Genomic DNA, 21,559 nt, shown 5'->3' with positions numbered 1-21,559 from the left:
GAGGTTTAATAGGTTGAGTCCCCATAAGATTCTTTGCAACCAAATCTTTATACAACTCTGTCTGTGTAACATTAAAGTTTGGTAATGGGCGCTCGTCCCGAGGCGCCTTATTGGTCTTGCTCCACTATGGTGTTGATTACCCATTTGATGATTAAATTGAGCATTTAGAGGAGTATGATAAAATTCTACCCTTGGCCATGTTGAATCAAATCGTGCAAAGTTGTTTGGTTGGGGATACGAAGGGTTATGTACGTGATTGAAGGATTGTTGGTAGGGTCCTTGCACATAATTAATGTCTCCCTCCTTTTTCTTCCCCACTTGTGCTTTCTTGGCTTTTGAGGGTGTATTTTCTAATCTTCCTCTCCGTATGCTTGTATCAATTTGTTTACCTACTTCAATAAGATCAGAAAAATCTCGAGCCTGCGTTCCTAACATAATCTTATGATAAGGATCAGCTAGAGCATTAATAAAATAAGTTCGTAACTTTGAATCAATTAGAGGAGGTTGAACTTCGGAGGCAACTGATCTCCATTTTTAAGCATATTCCTTAAAAGTCTCTTTAGCCTTCTTTTTCATCCCTTTAACTGTTCCCTTATTGGGGCTATGCTTAGGTTAAACCTGTATTATTTCATGAATGCCCTAACCAAATCACCCCATTTCTTATATTTGGAGCGATCAGATTTCATAAACCACCTTAATGCACTCCCTGTGAGACTTTCTTAGAAGAAATTGATGAGGAACTTTTCTTTCGTTGACCAAACTGACATCTTTGTGCAGTAAGTAACCAAATGATATTTAAGATCACCACTAACATCATACTTGGTGAAGTCTGGTACTTTAAATTTTTTTAGAACATTCACTTCTAGTGGTAAGCAAAGTTCGTCAATCTTAAAGGATCCCCAGGTGACTGGACCTTGTAAAGCCTGAAGTTGATCCTTCATTTCTGACATCTCTTCTTTCCAGCTATCCTTGGAATTGTCTTCCATGCCTTTTAGTGATGCATTATTAAAACCTTCAGTTGGATCTATAACCGGAATGTTATATGTATATACTTCTCCCTTATTCTACTCTTGGGTAGGTTGTTCAGGGGATTTCACTATAGGATCAATCCTTCCACCGATTATCGTACTATTAACAACCCCCCTTGTGGTTGTAAAGACTCATTTCCTTAGTTTCCACTAGGGGGTTGGGGGTTACTAGTGTTAGCTATCCCACTTGCATTCATATTTTGCAACAACTTCATCATTTCACCCATTTGAGCTTGTATAAGAGTCACTTGATTTTTCAAAGATGATACTTCTTCTTCCATTCTTTCCTCATGCTCAAGGTCACTAACCTCCATTGCCATAGCCTTAACTCAGGCACGAGTCAAATAAAATCAGGTAGGGTGATGAGTTTGGTTAAATGAATTCTTTACCAGAGTAATGTTATCTTCCTGATTAAAAATAAATAAATAAATAAATTATAGGTCTTTTTTTTGAAAAAAATGGAAATTAGTAGATTGTCACTTAGAGTTGGCATACAAAATACTAAGTCACCTGAATGCGAATCACCGCTTGTTTGAAGAATTATCATAGTTTCCTTATTCCCTTAAGATACGTATTGTATTCATAAGAATATAAGGTTGGCAATCAATTCATAAGAACTCTTATTTCTTTATAAATGATGTCTATTACAAAAGAGAATCTCTTGGTGCAAAATACAAGCAGCCCAAATGTTTTACATATAATTCCCTCACATCAACATGATTGTGCTAATACCCTTATTTCCTCCATGACATCATCACATAGCATAATGAAATCTAACATTTTTGCTAAGTATTAAAGGGATGGCTCATGTGCTCGGCTTGTGTGTAAACCTCCCAGAATCTTGGAATGGTTATATTTGCCAATTGAATCCAACTTTCAGCTCGATCCCTCCATTTTTCTGCCTCTTCTGCTTTTCTGGAATAAAGTATCCTCCAATCATCTAACGCGTCAGTTTGTTAGTATATTTGTTCTATCAAATTTTGAATTATGCCAGATACATCTCTTCTAACTGTTGCTAATTCATTCGCCTTTGCCTCCAACTGCTTAGTAACCATCTCCACATTTTGTGATAAACTCTTTAAAGGACGAAGGGCTTGTACTTCATTATTGAGAGCATCCCTTTCTTTAGTGACCTTTATCAACTTAATCCGGTTATCCTTCACCTTCTGATCATGCTCTTTAAGTTGTATATGCATGTCACACATTGTGCATTTGAGCTTTAAATTCTCCTTTTTCAATTGATCTATCTTTGTACTCTCTTGCCATGCATCTTGTCTCTTCATCCTTTGTATTTTATCTTGTAAAGAAGTATACTCGTGCTGTAAGTGGGTTAAAGCTTCTTTGTTCTCCTGATTTGCTTTGGTCAATCTTTCTATCTCCTCACCCCTTCTTTCGAATTGTCTTGTTAACTCCTTCTGTGCTTCTGTTGTGTCACTGTTAAGCAAAGGATCAAGGTGAGCAAATGCTGGATTAGTACCCTGAATTCTTTTTGTTAACCAAGTTAGATAATCTTCATCTGCCCTTATCAAACGCACCCCTAACTCCATCTTTCCTCTATATAAAACTTTACCCCATACATTTGCCACCTTTTGGCTTAGATCCTTAGTTGTGGCATCATCATGAAGGAATTGAATTCTCTGAACTTCATCTCCCGAAGGAATTTTTTGTTGGAAACCCAGTTGTCTCAATAATAATGTAGGATTGTAGTTTATGCCTTCCCGTGGCCCCATGAGTAGAACATTTAAGAAATCCCCACATTGATAAATTATTTTCTCATTGCTCCACCATATCAATTTCCAATTAACTCTTCCTTCTTGAAGTTGATTAAAAACTTTGCTCCACCCTTTTCAGTCTAATATGGTCCTGCCTTCTTTGTTCTTGAATGCAGTAAGTGGATTATAAGAATCATGCCATTTCCCTTCTTGGAATTCTTTTCTGTACAAGTGATTCATGATCCACACATTTAATAAGTGAAGGCAACACCTCAATCTTCCCTTTTTCTTGGCATGGTAGTGGCTTAAAGTCATGTAGGTTTCTGCCAGAATTATTGGTACGGGGTTAATTCGGTGATATTCTACCATGTAAAATACACTGATTGCATGTAAATCAATTATCCCTATAACAAATGGGAATAGAATTATTCCATAAATTACCATAGTAAAAACCCTATTGAAAACAATCCATCTTTTCTACTCAGCCAATTTGACCAAGTATTTCTCCATAAATGCCCTTGAAATCTCCTCCTCCTTTCCTAGACAAAGCAATTTGACCTCCTCAATATTTAGGTCAAGAAGCTTGGCAATTTGATTTTTTGATGGTAGATATCCTGGGTATTTATAAACTTGATCTCCTTCCTCAAGAGGCATCCCTAAGAAAGCTCCATATTCCTCTATTATAGGGGTGGGTTGAAAGTCTGGAAATGTAAAACATCTCAACGTATCATCCTAATACTGCCCCAAAACAATTATGGCATCAGTTTGAACTGGTACGTAAAGCAAATCCAAAAGATCCCCATATTTCTTCCTAAAATTAGATAATAAATTCCTTTTGATGTGTCGAGAAAGTTCTTTCAAGTCGTCTAATGTTTCCATCATTGCCTTCAACCTTATTCCCTTGCCTCTATACACTACTCCCGTTGAAATTGCATCCATGACATTCATTGTGCTTTTCACTTGTATGCTAACCTTTCTTAACAATCCACTTTATTTCCTATTAAAATAAGAAAAGAAAAGGAAAAGAAAATAAATGAAAAGGTACTATGTCACAAATTTAATCATAGCTTCTATCCCTCCAAATCCTTATTGAATTTCAGGGGAATAAAAACTAGATTTTATTTTACAAGAGATGGAGTATTTTTACAATTATAGTTAATGTTTTTTTCTTTTTTTTCAGCCTAACTAATTAATACTAACTCATTAACAATCTTACTCACTCCTCTGATTGCTTACTGCTTCTTAAGGAAAATGCCCATCAATTAAATGATATATATATATATATATATTACTGATAGCTTTTATAGAATATTTATAATCTAAATAGTATATTTTAACATTGATGACACTTAATACCCATAAAAGAAAAAAAATTAATAAATTTGCTATCTATTCTTTGTTTAAGGAAATGACGTGGAACAAAGTTTGTTTTTTTGTCCTACATCAATATTATCCTTAGTCTGGATATCTCAAGAGCACTTCATCAACATACTATAGGGATATTAGTAGGCTTGACTTATTATGTGCAAAGTTCTTGGTTTGATCTAATAATCCTAGTATGGGCAACCAAGTTGCTTCCACCATGAAGATAGAAATCCCATTTAATAAATTTATTCCTCTGAGAGCTTTTCAACCCTTCAGGGAGTAAACTTAATAAATAAGTAACAACTCGGGTGAAGTTTTCATAGTAATCTCTGAGAACATGAACATTCCTCAGGAAAACCATTACCAACTTCTGCTAACCTAAGGCTCCCTTAGACCCAGGTATAGGGCCGGTTATGTGTGTGAGGGTAAGTGCATGCAAATCTGATATTCTCCATCCCTTATCTACCAATCAAGTTAAACAAAGAGATAGATATATATGTACAAATAAGAGTCTTCTATCCTAAAATTCATTCTGCATGTTATCTATCCTAAAACATATTATAAAACAAATAAAAAGAGAGAGAAGAGAAATAATAAGGGAAAAAGCAGACAAAAATTAAAAAGGATAATAGTAAAAAAGAAAAACCATATTATATTTTGAGCACAACAAACTTATATAGGCTTGACTCTCTAATTCCCTAGTAGAGTCGCCAACTGTTACACCCCAAAAAAATGCGAAGTAGATGGCGCGAGAGCAGAGGTTTCGGCCTTCGGAAGGAGACCGAAGAAATGGGCATCGCCACCAAGATTTTGAGAGAAATCTCAAGAAACCATTTAAAGAAGGATAAGGGTGGTCTTTTGAAAACAGAAAATAGGTTTGGGAGTCAATTGAGTGTAGGGAAGGTGTTAGGCACCTCACAACACCCGTTCGTAAGAACGGTTACCTAAAGTTGTTGTGTTAAATTAATATGGTTTAAAGTTATTTTAATTATCCCTTTCTTATTCATGTATTTGATATAAAAAATGATAATAATTAAGTAAAAAATATTTATTTATTTATTTACGAGAGAGGACTTGACTCAGAATTTGGCTTTGAGGCCTACATACCCTATATAGGGATCAAAGTCCACGTAGTTTGGGCCTTATAAGTTATTAGTGAAAATATTTTTTTGAAGAGAAATTAATTAGAAATGATTTTCCATTTTGCAAATAAAATAATTTTTGAAATTTTGATATGTGTGTTTTAAATTGCAGAAGGTGATTTAATTTCAATTATTTTCTCTATTTTTTTTTGAAATTTTTGAAAAGAAAAGGGTCAAAATTATTTTTTATATTTTTACGATTAGGAATTTAATTACAGTTCTTGCAGAGCCTTATTGGCTCATACAATAATGCAATCATTCTATATATCTGTGGAGATTTCAAAATCTCTCACGATAAAAGAATTAAATTTATTTATATGTTAATAATAATTTATTCAAGCATATATATATATATATATTTAGAGAATTTTAATCATCATACCTGCAAAGCCTTATTAGCTTTTACGGCAATACGATTATCCTAAATATCTGCGGAGATTCAAAATCCTCACACCATAAAGGATTAAATATTATATAAAAGCCTTATTAGCTTTATAAAAATCTTAATCGCTATACCTACAAAGCCTTATTGACTTTTACAATAAGATGATCATTCTAGAGGTCTATGGCTATTCAAAAATCTCCTATGACCAAAAGATTTAATGCATTAATTTAATTAATTAATTATATTATCTATAAAAAATTTATAATTTTATTTACAAAATTTATTTATTTATTTATTTTGTGAGTTAATGACCACGATATTTGTGAGGACTTATTATCCTTCACAATGAGGCGATTAAGCTGAATATCTACAGAAATTTTTTTAAATCTCTCATGATATCATTCAAATGTTTTAATTGATTATATTTGTGAAATAATAGGAACAAATTCCTTTATTTAACCATGCATTTAAAATCTCCATATGTAAATGATGTCATGCAAAATCAAAATTATCTTCAAGAATTAATCAATTATTATTAAATGGAAATTAAACACAAAATAATGTATGACTTTGAGAAATAAAGAAATTTAAATTGATTAATACTCTTTCATGCTAGAAGACAAACTTGAATCTACTTATCACTTAGCTCAACAATAAAATTTTTGTTCAAAATGTTAGAATAAAAGAAAAATCATGCGAAAGTATTATAACTAAATCAACCTCATTTATAAAAGCATAGAAATACATGTTAGAGCATATTTAAGGTATGCAACATAATTTAGAGAACAAAAAACACAGTGATATAAAACTATTTTCTCTTTAAATATTTTCTTAAATATTCCCTATCCATATGTAAACTTTCAAAACTTCCAAAATTCTTTATTTCAAATACAAGAAAGTATCATCAAGGATCTAAAATATATTTATTTTTCTAACATGTTTAAAATAAAATTCTATATATAATTAAAATATTGACAATAAATTTTAACACGAGTTGATTAAAATTCTCCTTCACATACGCCCCAAACAAACCTTTTGAAACCAAAAACGGGAGTAAACCTAACGCTTAATTTTGTTCATGTAAAAGGTCAGGAAGTTATTAACCTTTCTCAAATGTCTGCTGCTGTCCTTGTGATGATGTGAAACTCAGGCGGATATCATTCTCATTCTCCTTCCTTCTTGAACTTTGCTGTCCTCGGCGTACCTGTCTGGTCGGTGAAGATCTTCGTTAAGGTAAGGAGCTCCAACTTTGCTCTTCAGCTTTTCACCGATGGAAACGACTAGTTAGCTCCCAATCATGCTTCTGAAATGATAGTACGATCATCTTATTGACTCAAGTGATAGTACGATCATCTTAAAAGTTTACGGAGTTTCAAAAATCTCACATGACCACAAGATCTAATTTGACAATATAATTATTAACTTAATTAATTAATATTATAAAAATGTTTATTATTTTATTTATAAAAATTTTTTATGTAATATATACAGATTATGAATCACAATATTGCGAGGATTTATTATCCTATATGATAAGGCAATTAATTTAATTCTCTATGAAAATTCTTAAAATCTCACGTGAGACTTAAATATTTATTATAAGATTGATTCTCATACTTGTGAAATCTTATCGATTTACACGGTATGAAATCATTCTAAGTGCCTACGAAGATTCTTAAAATCTCATATGACAAATAGATAGCCAAAATATTTGTATTTATAGTCAGTGTATAATATTGTGGGTAGCTAAAAATTCATGCAATAAAGGCCAGAGAAATAAAATATTTTAACAATTCACTATTCTTTTGACTTGAGGATATATTTTAAAAAAAAATTCAAATTTGACATAAACTTTTAGCAAGATCATAGTCATGATAGATGCAGTTTCAAACTACAATCACCTCACAAATTATCAACAATATTCTCACAAGCTCTCCTTTTTTTTATTTTGTCAAGCACCTCTCAAATATATTCTAAATTCTACATAGAAAAATATTTAAATTTTAATTTTTTTTGCCTAAACATACATTTGGATCAATCCACACTCATAATATCTATCAATATACATATATGTTCATCAATGAATCTAGATTAAAGGAGATGATATGATTTAAATATTACCTGAGTAACGTGTGATTCTAGATTTGCATTCTTCTTCCTCTCAAGACAACGCTTTCATCGCCTCAACCTCAAGTATTGAACGTGTTTTTGATTCTTTATTGCTCGTAAAACATCTAGCACTTATGTGACATCAATTCAGATTGCAACCTTCGAAGAACATGCTGAAAATCAACGCTCTTTGAATGCAATTGCAGAAACCAACGATTCCTAGCACAAAAGCAATCAAGTAAAGTAATGGCACATGAACTTCTAGGTTCTCGGTATCATATGGTACGCCATTATTGCTTGACCAGACATGAAGATATAACCCATGAACATCAGTAGAAGGTGGACGTTGAAGACTCAGTATCTGTTGAGAGAATCATATGCCATCCCCTCGTGAAAATGTAGCAGCCAGATGAGCAGGAGCATGATGGTGAGGATCCTAAACCATTTGAATCTCTCTCCCTCTCTATCTCTAGATCTTGCCGTGAGAGAGTAACAAACGTAAGATCTCTCTCTTTCCCTCTATCGTTGCTCTCTCACCTTCAGTCTCTCTTCTTTCTCCAACTTCTTCTCCTTCCCTCTCTTGTTTATTTTTTGTGTGCTCTCTTTTCTACTTTCTTCTGGTCCCTATTTCTTCTTCCTTTTTCATCTAATTCTCTCCTTCTCCTTTGCTGGTGTTTTTTTCTGTCTCATCCTCCATATCGTCCTTGGCTCTCTCTTTTTCCAGTTTTGGATCAATCTCCTTCCTCGGTTCTCTATTTTTTTTCTCTATCTCGGATCTGTCCTTGTTTCATGCTTTGTATTTGTTTGATTTTTCGGTCTCTCATTCTGTCCTCTCTTTTTTCTTCTTCTCTTCCAGTTTTCCTCTCTTCCCTTTTACCATGTCTTTCTTCTTCCTTTGGTCCCTTTCCCTTCTCCTTTATCTTTTGTGCTCTCGTTCTCCTTTCTGTATTTCGTCCGTGCTCTATTTTTCTATCATGTTTTCCGTGCATGTGTGTGCTTGCATCAACATGTATGCCTGGTCTTCTGTTATTGTCTGCTACTCTCTTTCTGTGTGTGTTTTGTGTGCAGTCTATGTGCATGTCCAGTCTTTTCTTTTTCCTGCTCTCTGCTTTCTGGTTTCGTGTGTGGATTCTTTTTTCTGTGTTTTCCTCTTCTGCGTTTTCTCTATTTTTCATTTGCCCTCTTTTTCTTTTTGCTTTTGCATTTGGTCCGAGTCTGTTCTCTCTGCATCTGGTTTCTTTTTCTACTCTGCTGTCTGCTTTCCTCCTTATCTTCTCTTCATGCATGTGTTCTATGCATGGCTCCATTTGCTTTCTGCTTTCTGAGGGTGCATGTGTTTTGTGTCTTCTTTTCTCTTCTGCCTTCTTTGTACGTACATGTCCTGCATTCCTTTAACCATTTTTTTACTTTTTTTTAATTAATTAGATTAAGGGAGAGAAAGAAAAATCTAATTTTAAATATATATATATATTCAAATGGAAAACAAAAAGATTTAAAGAGAGAAATTTAAAAAAAAGTTGAGTCTCAAAAAATTAATTTCCAATATCTTTGAATGGTTGGGATAATTTGAAAGATATTTTTTTAAAAAAAATTTAAGCAATATTTTTTTAAAAAAATATAATCTTGAAAAAGGATTAAATTTTATTTTTGTATATTTTTATATTTTTTGATTATTTATTATTAAATTAAAAAAATGCCCGGACAAAATATAGTGTTCACAATATATATCTACTCTTAAAGAGAGTTTTAAAGTAGTAGTAGTTCTTTCTTAAACTTACTTGTTTATCCCTATTTTACATCTTCAAAACAGAGGAACTTAAGCTTGGGGAGTTTAAGGGGATTTATTATTACCTTTGTAAGGGGGAGAGTTTTAAACTTATTAAAAAGTCTATTTATGTACTGTGACAACCAAGAGCCTAAATTAATCTTGGTAATATAGTTGAAAATCTTAGGAGGTTCCTGAGGACTTGACGTAGACTCAAGTGGTAGGAGTCAAACTAAGATAAATCATCTATATAGAGCTCTATTCCTTCAACTCTTGTGATTGGTGATTTTGTTTTTTCATCTTGTTTATTATTACTGTATTTTATTTAAATTTTCAATTAGCTCAATTCACCCCCTCTTGGGGCATTTACAGTTGAAGGAGTTAATTGTAAGACTACCCCACAGCTCCTAAGATAGTTAATAAATTCTTGGCTTAAATATTCACCTTCTCAATCATATCGAAGAGTTTTAATATTCTTGCCAAGTTGGTTTTTTTACTTCATTTTGGAATATTTTGAACATTTTAAAAGATTTAGATTTGTGTTTCATTAGGTAGATATATCCATATCTACTATAGTCATCATAAAAGTAATGAAGTACAGATAACCCTTTCTAAAAATTATACTCATTGCTTCATATGCATCTGTATATATGAGTCTTAGTAAGTCATTAGTCCTTTCATTATGCCCAGTAAAAGGTGCTTTCATCATCTTTTCTAATAAACAAGATTCGTAAATGTCAAAAGATTCAAAATCAAATGAGTTAAGAACTCCATTTTAATGCAGCTTAGAAATGCGTTTCTCATTTATATGGTTGAGATGACAATGCCATAGGTAGGATGGATTCAAATTGTTTGATTTGATCCTTTTGGCAGTTACGTTATAGATGTTTTCATTGCTAGGATGTTCTAGATTTAAAAGATAATGACTAAATTGCAAATCACCATTAGCATAAAAATGTCATATTAATAAATAGAACATCTATCATTCTCAGTAATAGAAGCAAAACCTTCCTTATCCAAATAAGAAAGAGAAATAATATTGCTATTCAAAGTAGAAACATAATAGCAATTGTTCAAAACTAATAAAAGCCTACTGGGCAAAAGTAATTTATAAGTGTCCATGGCTAAAGCAGTAACTTTTGCTCTATTTCGAACTTATAGGTCCACTTCACCTTTTATCAGCTTTTTACTGTCTGTAAGACCTTATACATTTGTATAAATGAGAGAACCACATGCAGTATTGTGAACACTGTATTTTGTTCGGGTATTTTTTTTAATTTTAATAAAAATAATAATAAATTCAACTAAAAAATATAAAAATATAAAAATGAAATTTAATCCTTTTCAAGATTACATTTTCTTTAAAAGATATATAATAAGCTAATGAATTTAAAAAAATATATCTTGCCTAAATCTTGAAAAATCTCTCTCAAATTATTTCAATAATGAGAAAATTATGAGAATCAACTTCTTCAAAATTAAGTATTTTTAAATTCTTGTAGATCTGATTGTCTCCCTTATATGTACATATATATATATATAATAATAATAAACATAATTAAAAACTAAAAACAAAGAGAGTTAGTTTTATATATATATATATATATATATATGAGAGACCCAAGGGTTAAACACTGCAAAATCCAACATTTAACTAATATCTCTGTCCTTTGTCCAAACACAGCACCAGGGAAAGAAAAAAAAAACAGAGACCAAAGCATGCACATGAAACACATGATAAAGAAACGTGAAAAGCAGATATGAACTAAGGGTAAAACGCTGTATTTTCCAGCGTTTAACTAGCAATTTGGTCTTTTATCTAGATACAGCACCAGAGAAAGAAAAAAGAAAAACGGAGACCAAAGCATGCATACGAAACACACAATAGAGAGACATGGAGAGCAGCTATAAAAGGCATTTTCCTTAGTGTAGAAGACACATACCTACACGAAAGGCATAGAGAAAAGAAACCAAGAGTAGCAAATAGTAAACTTGAATAGTTGAGCCATACGTAAAGCGAAATGTAGAACAGAGCATAAATGTAGCCATAAAAAAACACAGAGAAAGAGCACCACACTTTTCAGTCAAAAATGAGAAAGGCAAAAAATAAGATAAACATAGAGAGCAGACACAGAGAGCTAATCTTTTAGTTGCACAGTAGAGACACACGAGCAAAAGAGAAACACAAAGAGTGAAAGAGATAGAGGAAAATGTAGAAAGAGAGAGAGAGCAGAGAGCAAGTGTATACATAGAAAAGTCAACCACACGAAACCACAGGGAAAAGTAGAGAGACCAGCTTCACGTACACACATGCAGACAGAAACTTAAAGAAAAGAAGAAGGAGACATGCACAGTAAGAGGAAAGGGGAGCTTCAGCCATAAAATAGAGCATTTGTGCAACGAGAAGGGGAGGACGACGAGAGGTAAAGGAGGAAAGGTTTCTCTATGCAAAAAAATGAAGGCCATGTCTTGCATGTAGGAAAGATCAGCATTTTGGTTCAAAAGCGTGAATGAGAGCTAACTGTGAGCTGAGATTCAAACTCCCCTTTTGGTTATTGGCTCCCTTCTCTTTCTCTCCTTTTACGCATTTTCTTCGGGTATGCTAGAGTTATTTCCATCGCTGCAAGAAGTTTGATTTTTTAGTTCTTTCTCCCTTCTCTACTTTGCCATTAGTACACTCTACTCATTTTTATTTTATCTCGTCCTTATTCTAAATTCTTGCAACAGATATGTGTGTAGATTTTTATCATGAAAGGGATCCTTGATGATAATTTCTTGTATTTGAAATAAGGAGATTTAGAAGTTTTGAAAGTTTAAGTATGGATAAGGAATATTTAGAAAAATATTTGAAGAGAAAGTAGCTTTGTATCATTGTGTTTTCTTTCTCTAAATTATGTTGCATATCTTAAATATACTCTAACACGTATTTATTTGCTTATATAAATGAGGTTGATTTAGTTATAATACTTTTCCATGATGCTTTCAATTCTAATATTTGAAAAAAAAATATTGTTGAGCTAAGTGATAAGTTAGATTCAATTTTGTCTTTTAGCATAAAAGAGTATTAATCAATATAAGTTTGATTTCTATTTCTTTATTTCTCAAAGTCATATACTATTTTGTGTTTAATTTCCATTTGATATTAATTGAGTAATTGTTGAAGATAATTTTGATTTTAATGACATCATTTTCATACAAAGATTTTAAATGTGTAGTTAAATGAACAAGTTTGTTCTTATTATTTCACAAATGTAATCAATTAAAACATTTGAATGGTATTGTGAGAGATTTAAAGAATCTCTGTAGATATTCAGCTTAATCGCTTTCTTATTATTTCACAAATATAATCAATTAAAACATTTGAATGATATTGTGAGAGATTTAAAGAATCTTCGTAGATATTCTGCTTAATCACCTCATTGTGAAGGATAATAAGTCCTCGTAGATGTTGTGGTTATTAATTTATATAATAAATAAATAATGTAAATAATAATATGATAAATACTTATTTTTTTAAAATTATAGTCCTCGTTGGCCCATTGAATAAATTTTTAATATATAAAAAATATACTAAAACAAAAATATTGTGTAGATAATCTAAGATTTTATATTGTAAAGAAAATATAGAATTTTAAAAAAACATTAAGGTTATTTGAATGTCCACGAGTGACAATAAGTCTCCGTAGGCATATTAGAAACTTTTTCTTTTAAATTACTTTTTTATGTTGACAAAGTGAATTTTTAAAATAAGAGAAAGTATAATAATGAAAACATTTTCAAAATATAAAATGGGAGTAAGAAAGTGAAACCAAATTATCTTTGCAAATTAAAACACAGCACATCTTAGAAAATTATTTTGTTTGCAATTGATGAGTTATTTTCATTTAACCTTCTCTTTTAATGAAAATTATAAATAAAGAAAACCATTGGCACTAGTCTTTTGCCTGAATTACGTGTACTTTGATCCCCATCACAGGGTACATAGGCCTCAGAACCTGATTCTGAGTTAAGTCCTCCCTTGTAAATAAATAAATATTCACCATTCTATTATTGTCATTTTTAAAAAACACATGAATAAGAAAGGGATAATTAAAATAACTGCAAAGCCATATTAACTTAGCACAACAAACTTCAGGTAATCGTTCTTATAAACGGGTGTTATGGGGTGCCTAACACCTTCCCCATACTCAATTGACTCCCGAACCTATTTTCTATTTTTGCAAACCATCCTTACCTCCTTTAAACGGTTTTCCAAGATTTCCCTCAAAATTTTAGTGTTGACTCCCTTTCCTTCAGTCTCCTTTTCGATGGCCGAAACCTCCGCTTTCGCGTGCCATCCGCATTGCATTGCTGGGTGCAACAAGTATCTAATACCCATGCAGAAGAAGTAGAAAGGTGAATGTCTATAACATAAATAACTGAAGAAGTAGCCTCGCTATCCTTCTTCTTTTTCAGATATTTTAGGTTAAGCTTGCAATTCCTCTTCTAATGACTTGGTTCTTTGCAAAAAAAGCAAAATCCTTCCTTTGAAGGCGTTGCCTTCTTGGCTAGAGGCTTGGTTTCAAGCTTGTTTGACTCTTTGGTCTTACCATTTGAGCCTTCACCCTTTCCCTTACCCTTGCATTTTCCTTTCTTTTTCATATCCTTTCCTTTCTAGACCATCAAAACAATACTAGGCTTTTTCTTAATGTTTTGCTTAGTAGTTTTAAGCATCCTATATAGTTTAAAAATGAATTTCTCCATGTCATTCATGTTATAATTCATAACAAACTAGTCATAACTTTTTAGAAGTGAGTTCAAGATCAAATCTGTAGCTAACTTCTAGCTTAAGGAAAATCCAAGCCTCTCAAAGTGATCAATATAGCTCTTCATCTTTAAAACATGAGTGCTAACTGATGTACCTTTAGCCATCTTGCAAGAGTGTAAGGCTCTTATGGTCTCATACTTCTCTTACCTTGCCTGTTACTGGAACATTTCCTTAAGATATACAATCATCTCATAAGCCTCCATGTGTTCTAAATCTCTTTGAAGTTCTGGAACCATAGTAGCTAGCATTAGGCATCCTATATTGACCAAGTCATTTGTGTGCTTTGTGTAAGCATCCCTTTAAGCTCTTAGAGCATTGGCCGCAGGCTTCTCAGGAATAGGTTTATCTAGGACATAAGTCTTTCTTTCCTACTTGAGAACAATTCTCAAGTTCCTAAAATAGTCAAGAAAGTAGTAAAAATGAGTTTTTAGTCAAATTGGACTAAATGATTAAAATGTGCCAAATGCATTCAGATTGGCATATTGGACATGTGAGTAGAGAAAAGAAGTTTTAGATAAACTATAATGGTTATTGAAATCCACGGGTAACCTTTCTAGTGATAAAAAGGTTGAGGTAACTAAATAACTTTATTTATTTATTGTAACTATATGTTAGTATACTATATAATGCACGAACTTGTTTTGGATTAAGCATGATTTATAGTATTGTGTGAATGTTGCAGGAAATAGCTTTTGATTGAATAAGAGCATTGAAAAGTGTGTTTTCAAATGGTGTGTGAATATATATATATATATATATATATGTTTAAGAAATGAGTAAAATGGCAAATAGGAACTTTAAATGGTTTGGAAAGCATGATCATAGGGGTGGCAGTTTACCTGAGTGGAGGAGATGAGAAAGACCATATGGCAAGGTTTCCTTAGTATCCGATAGGATGCGGTGTTGGAAACAATTCTCCTTAGTGCCTTGTAAGGTGCAGTATTAGAGATAAGAGACTCTTTAGTGTCTTTGTGATACAGTGTTGGAGTCAATGATGTCTCATTGTGTGTATTAGGGGGAAACCATAGTCCATATTATGCATTAGGACATCTTTAACCAGGTGATTCTACCACTATAGGTGAGATCAAGGCTAATAAAAGTATACATTAGTCTAAGGTAAGCTTATAGTTTCGTGTCAAGGTGATTTGGAGGTTTGATTGGTAATGATCATGCTGGCATGCTATATAATGTTTTGATGAGTCATGAGATGATATGGAATCTTATGTGAATGATGAAAAGGAATCAACATGAGATTTTAATGATATATTATGCTTTACTTTCATATTATTGCATGTGATAGTCAATAGGAGTAAGTTATTTTGTTATTGAAATTTTTATCTCACCCTAGTTGTTACATGTTTATAGGATTGGAAAGTGATCAGGGCAAGGGAAGAGAGTCTGGACTCGCTTGAGTTGTGAAACCGTGTACTCTAAGCTTGTTTAGTGAACTGAACTAAGAATTCTTTTGTATATGTGTAAATGAGTTGCCATAGGGTTACATGCATGTTTTGAGTAGTAGATTTGTAAAATCTAGCCCAATTATGTGTATATGTGTGAAATTGAAATAAGGGGCTATGATTTGAGTAATTATGGTTATGATTGTTAGTGAATCTTAAGTTCAAGAGACAAATTGTGATGAAATTAGTAATTTAAGGCTAAGATTGTATTGTGAACATGAATGTATATGAACGTGATTAGAAATAGCCAAGTGGGCTAGGTTATGCCAAGAGATGGTAAACTGTATGAATATATGAAGTGTGGAAATTGGCCATAGAAGGGTTAAATTTTAATATATGTGTATGATTGAGATAAATTATGGTCAATCAAGTGTATTAGGTCCTTTTGAACTTGATTCAAGCCCTTGTATGGTCTAATGAGAGAAAATGATTGATTTGAATGCTTGGGTGCGTAAATTTTTTAGAAAAAGAAACATTTTTGCTCTCGGGTGTCCAAATTTTGATCAAACTATTAGATTGTGTCCAAACCTATCTCATTAGTTAGCTTACGAGTTAAGCTTTATGCAAGCATTTGAATCACTCTAATCGGATATCATATATGAAAATGGCGCACACCGTAAGGTCATCATCTTTATTGTCAAAGTGATAGTAGAAAATCAGACAGGTGCATCGCAGCATATGGTATCACATACCACAGTGCATGATACAAAAAAGTTGAGTATGTGGCTCTATGCCACATATTGTAGCGCACGTATTGCATACCACAACGCACGAACCAAATCCCAACAACATTGAAAATACATGCAATTGAGATAGGAATGTTGGGGGGGTTATGTCCACTATGTATTAAAGTAATGTACAAATTGTTTTCACTATGTTTTTCTTTAATGAAATATGATTTTGTGAAATGAGTCTTAGGCCCAAGCTTTTTAAACAAAACATTTATTTATTGATTGTTATGAGTGATGTAGTAATACCATAATATTCTCCTATATTGAGTAGATATAAGAGGAGATTATAGCTGTGAAATAAAAGTATTCAACTAGTGAAAGTATTTTGAAAAGGTATGACTCCTGGTGATGCTACTTGGGAGACAAAATCCAAGATGAGGCAGCAATACCTATATATGTTTCATTAGAAATGTGTGCGTGTAGTTGCTTCAATTTTGAGGACAAAATTCTTAAAAAGAGTAGAGAACTGTAACATCGTAAAACTTAAATTCCAGAAACTAATTACTAAATAAGGGATAAACTAGTAATTTAAAGGATTAATCAGATGATTAAGATTTTAGATGATAGATTGAGATTTTGACTTCTTAAGTTGATAAATGGATATGATTGGGTGAAAGAATGATGATTTAAAGTGAAGCGTATGAGCATTGTGAGATTTTTCTTACTGTGCCACACACTGAAACATATGCCTCATGCGCCGCTATGCATGGTACAAAATTTTTAATCTAAATACGTGGCTTAGGCATGAAAAACAAAAGGAAGGGAGAGAGAGACGAGAAAGAAAGAGAAGAGAGGGAAGGTTGTTCCATTAGGGCATGAAAGTTTGAAGCTATAGGAGATATTTATGACTTGTCACTTACTAGGTAAGTTTCATACTACCCTAATCTCCTATTGTACACTAATTTTTCTTAGTTTGAATTATAGAAAAATTGAATCAGGGGGGTCGTAAGGGATTGTTTTCTTATCTTTTTGTAATAAAAAGACTCTTCAAAGTTAAATTAAGGTTTTGCGACTGGCTTGGAGGTTAACAGCTAAGCTTGGGACATATAAGCTTAATTTAGTCTAAATTGATGAGTTAGTGAAAAGTTGTTAGTCATAAAACTTCCTAAATAAACTAAGGTATAGTAGTAAGATCACCTTATGAAATTCTATCCTTAAGGAGCAAGCACTTTACAACCAAATCAAGTCAATGATTATGACAAGTTAAAAGTCTAGAGTCAAATTTAAGAGTTTAAGAAAGAAATTTAATGTTTATATTTGATTTTAATGTGAAGAAAATGTGTAGGAATCAACTAAGTATCAAAGTGGCTTTCTAAGATTAGAATCCATCACTTTCATCTTTGTTCTTCCTCACCTTGTTTTATATTCAAGCAAATATATGTTGTATTGTAACTTATTCCACTAGTGTATATATATGTGTTGATTGTGATTGATTGTGAATTGAATGCGTTTTATGTGGTGAAATGAGAACTTAACACAAATGGTAAGAACTTGACACAAATAGTAAAGTAGAGCCCCGTTTGAAAAAGTTAAGTACATTTGAGATTCTTGACCATATGGAGAGGCAGAGCCCCATATGTGAGAGTCAGAGGATTAAAAGTGGAACAAGTCTAGTTTTATATATGAATTTGTGTAATATATGTGTTTTCCACATATTAGACCATAAGTGTGTAATGTGGCTTTAAGAGGCTAAAATAGGCTATTGATGTGATAATTGATATGTATGATGTTAATCAGGTGTACATGATCTTTTTAGACTTGGTTCAAGGCCTAAAATGGCCTAATGGGACAAGGGATGAAAATTGAGGACTTAGGGTGTAAGTTTTTGAAAGAAAAAGCAACATTTTGTACTTGGGTGTTTAATTTTAGATCGAACTATTAGGTCGAGTTCAAACTTATTCCATTAGCGAGTATACATCATAAACTTCATGTGGGTGGTTGAACCAATTTAATTAGATGTCGGATGTGAAAATGGCACATGTTAGAAGTTCATCATTTTTTCTATCAAAATGACAACAAAATTTTGAATAGGCACGCAACGATGCATGATGTGCTTGTCACAGCATATGACGTAGTCAGAAATAGAGCAAGTGGTTCTGTGCCACATGCCGTGATGCAAGTGTTGCATGCTGTGATGCACAACCTTTTTTCAGGGTTAAGAATTTATGGCTTTTTGAGTTTTATGATCATGTTTATGCTTCCGCTAATCGTCTTATTTGAATATATGTTTTGAGAAGTCGGGATCCTGTGATTTTGAAAATGAATAAAAGGTTATTACTCGGATTTTGTATTGTTGATTGTGTGATATGGACTGGTAAAGCACGGGTTGACACGAGACTTTATAATTCAGACCCAAGGACTTTATAGAATGAATCTTTAATGTGTTTCTAAGAATTATTTATAGATTTCCACACCCTAAGGAACCATAAACTTGATCCTTTATGAGTCCTTTAAGTTAAATCTAACTGTTCACATTTATCTCATTAAGTATGGGCCATCCATATGTGTTGTCTCTTCATCTAGGCGTGGTCATAGATAGTTCATCTCTATCCATACACAAACGTAAGCGTGGTGAAGAGTTCCCTTGATGTTTCATTCATCTGTGTGTGATTAAGCTTTCTTCATGATTTAGTTATATGTGGATGAATGTGAAGCAAGGAGTTTCTCTAAAATCTCATTCATCTATGCATGGTCGAGACTATGTATGGTTCATGTAACCTCTCCCAATATCTACTTGACATTAGGAAGGGTTAACATAATCACCACATTTACAAACTAAACTATATTCAAAAATCTTATTTGAAAAGCTTGGGACCTAAGACTTCTTTTGCAAATCATTTGTATAGTGGAAACTATTCGCTTGAGTGTAATTGGTTAAGAGATGCAATGAATAGACCATATAGAAGGGGCCTTCGACTATTGAGAGTCTTTATTCCTTAGTATTGTTAATCCTTTAGAACTTATTTTCTCTCTTATTTGAGGCTACACTTGTGCACTGGTTGTAGGGAAAGTGACTATGACCATCATTAAAGTGCCCAAGCCCTTTTAGCTAACCTTGATTACTTGATTATGCCTTGCTTAGCTAAAGGGAGCCTTTCTTTGTTTTGTCATTTTAAAACATTTGACCTTATTTCTTGATACATTGCATGTATTTTCATTTATGTTTCAATATATGCATTGACTACTTTGTATTAAACTTAATAGATAATACTTATTGGGATCTATTCCATTCATTCACATTGGCCATACCATTCTATTTTTATGATTAAGAACATCTTTTGAGTTGTACCCAAGTATTGAAAGCTATTTCTTGTTGAAGAAAAAAAGAAAAAAAGGGAGAAGAAAGAAGCAAAAGAGAAGAAATAAAATAGCAAGAGAAAAAAATATATAAAAGAAAGAAATGGAAGAAAAGAAGAAAAAGATTGGGAAAAAATAGTTGAGAAGAAAAAAAAATCCAAAGTGGATTAAAGAAAAGCTAAAGAAAGAGTTGAGTTTGAATAAGTAAGCTTCCTTAGGTTTGTCATTTGATTCACTTGCTCCTCTTTGTAGATTCCTACTTCATCTCTATCCATCTCACTCTTAGCCATTTCATCACTACATTTAGGATCCTTATGCATTATCTATTTTGTTTAGTTCTTAGCAGTCTTGTATATTGTGCATGCTTTAATTGTGGCCAAGATAAGTTTCTTCAGCCAATCTTACCCTTTCACATGTAAATATAAGTTTACCCTTCATTAAGCATATTATATCCTTTTGAAAGTCCATATAATTCTTGAGAACTCTTGCATCTTAGTAGAAGAAAGATAGAGTGATTACAAGCCTATGGTAGGATGACTTACCAAGGAACTTGAGTGATACATACGTCCCTTTTTATACCAGGTGATAGAGTGCAAATACTAATCCAGTGGGGTTTTTCTTTAAGATTGCATTCTTGTAAATGGTTGATTTGTGATGTATTAAGGTTCTCTCTAAAGATTGCAACATTAATTTAGATCTTATTAGAGTGTATTGGCTTTAAGAATTGGATTTACTCTTGAGAGCTTACATCTTTGTGTTTTCTTTTCTAGGTTTTTAGAGAGTTTTTCCCAGAGAGCAAAATCCAAGTATGGGGGAATTGATCTATCACATGGTTTACATACTAAACACATAGTTTTTGGCATCAAATTGTGCATATTAAGGTTTAATTCTCAGTTTTCAATTGTCTTTTCTCTATTAACTTTATGAACCTAATAGTGCTATTTGATCATTGTTTTGACATTTTCATACCGTAATTGAGATCTTGGGCTTTAGTTCTCTTTTCTTTCCTTTTTAATTATGTTTTTAGGATTTATTTTGTTTTGTATCTTTTATTTCATATTCTTGAGGAAGCAAATTCAGAATCAAGGAGCAAAGACTTAGTTAACCTTATTGAAGAATTCAAGAGCAAGAGAGGGCTTATTTGGCATGATTTTTCCATAATTGAAGAGGCTATGATATGGCACCTAATTTCAAAATTAATTAGAGGAATTAATTAAATAAAATATAAGGAACATGTGCGTGAATTTTGTGTGCGAATCTCAAATTTCATAGGATGACATCATCATAAGGCTTTGTGTGTTAATTGAAGCTGAATTGTAAGGCAAATGAGGAGCATGCTTGGCGTGACATGTTTAAGGAAAATTCATGTTTTTGGACATCTTCAATCACATTTCCTATGCTCCTTTGTCCAGCTCATGAGGCACCATTTATATATGAATTTCTAGATTATTTTGTTCATTTTTAATCCATTTTTTCTAGTTGGAAATTAGCACATTTTAGATTTGGACTTTGTGATTATCACCTTTACTCACATGGATTACACATACTTAAGCATCTATTTTCATATTGGGAGCTCATTCTTCACATTCCACTCTCATTCTTTAGCCATATTTTCTCTCAAATTCTCTCATCTTTAACTTGTAGTCTATATATGTTCTTCATTTTTCCATGTTTCCATATCTAAATTCATCATCATACATTTCTTGGAGGTTTCTTAAGCTCAAGTTCTTATTCAAGTAAAGAAGAGGAGCATGTGAGGCT

This window comes from Prosopis cineraria, unplaced genomic scaffold, assembly GCF_029017545.1.
Source record: "Prosopis cineraria cultivar Desert tree isolate PC_DT_omini unplaced genomic scaffold, ASM2901754v1 PC6, whole genome shotgun sequence".
In the NCBI taxonomy this organism is placed as follows: Eukaryota; Viridiplantae; Streptophyta; class Magnoliopsida; order Fabales; family Fabaceae; genus Prosopis; species Prosopis cineraria.
This window is presented reverse-complemented; position numbering follows the sequence as displayed.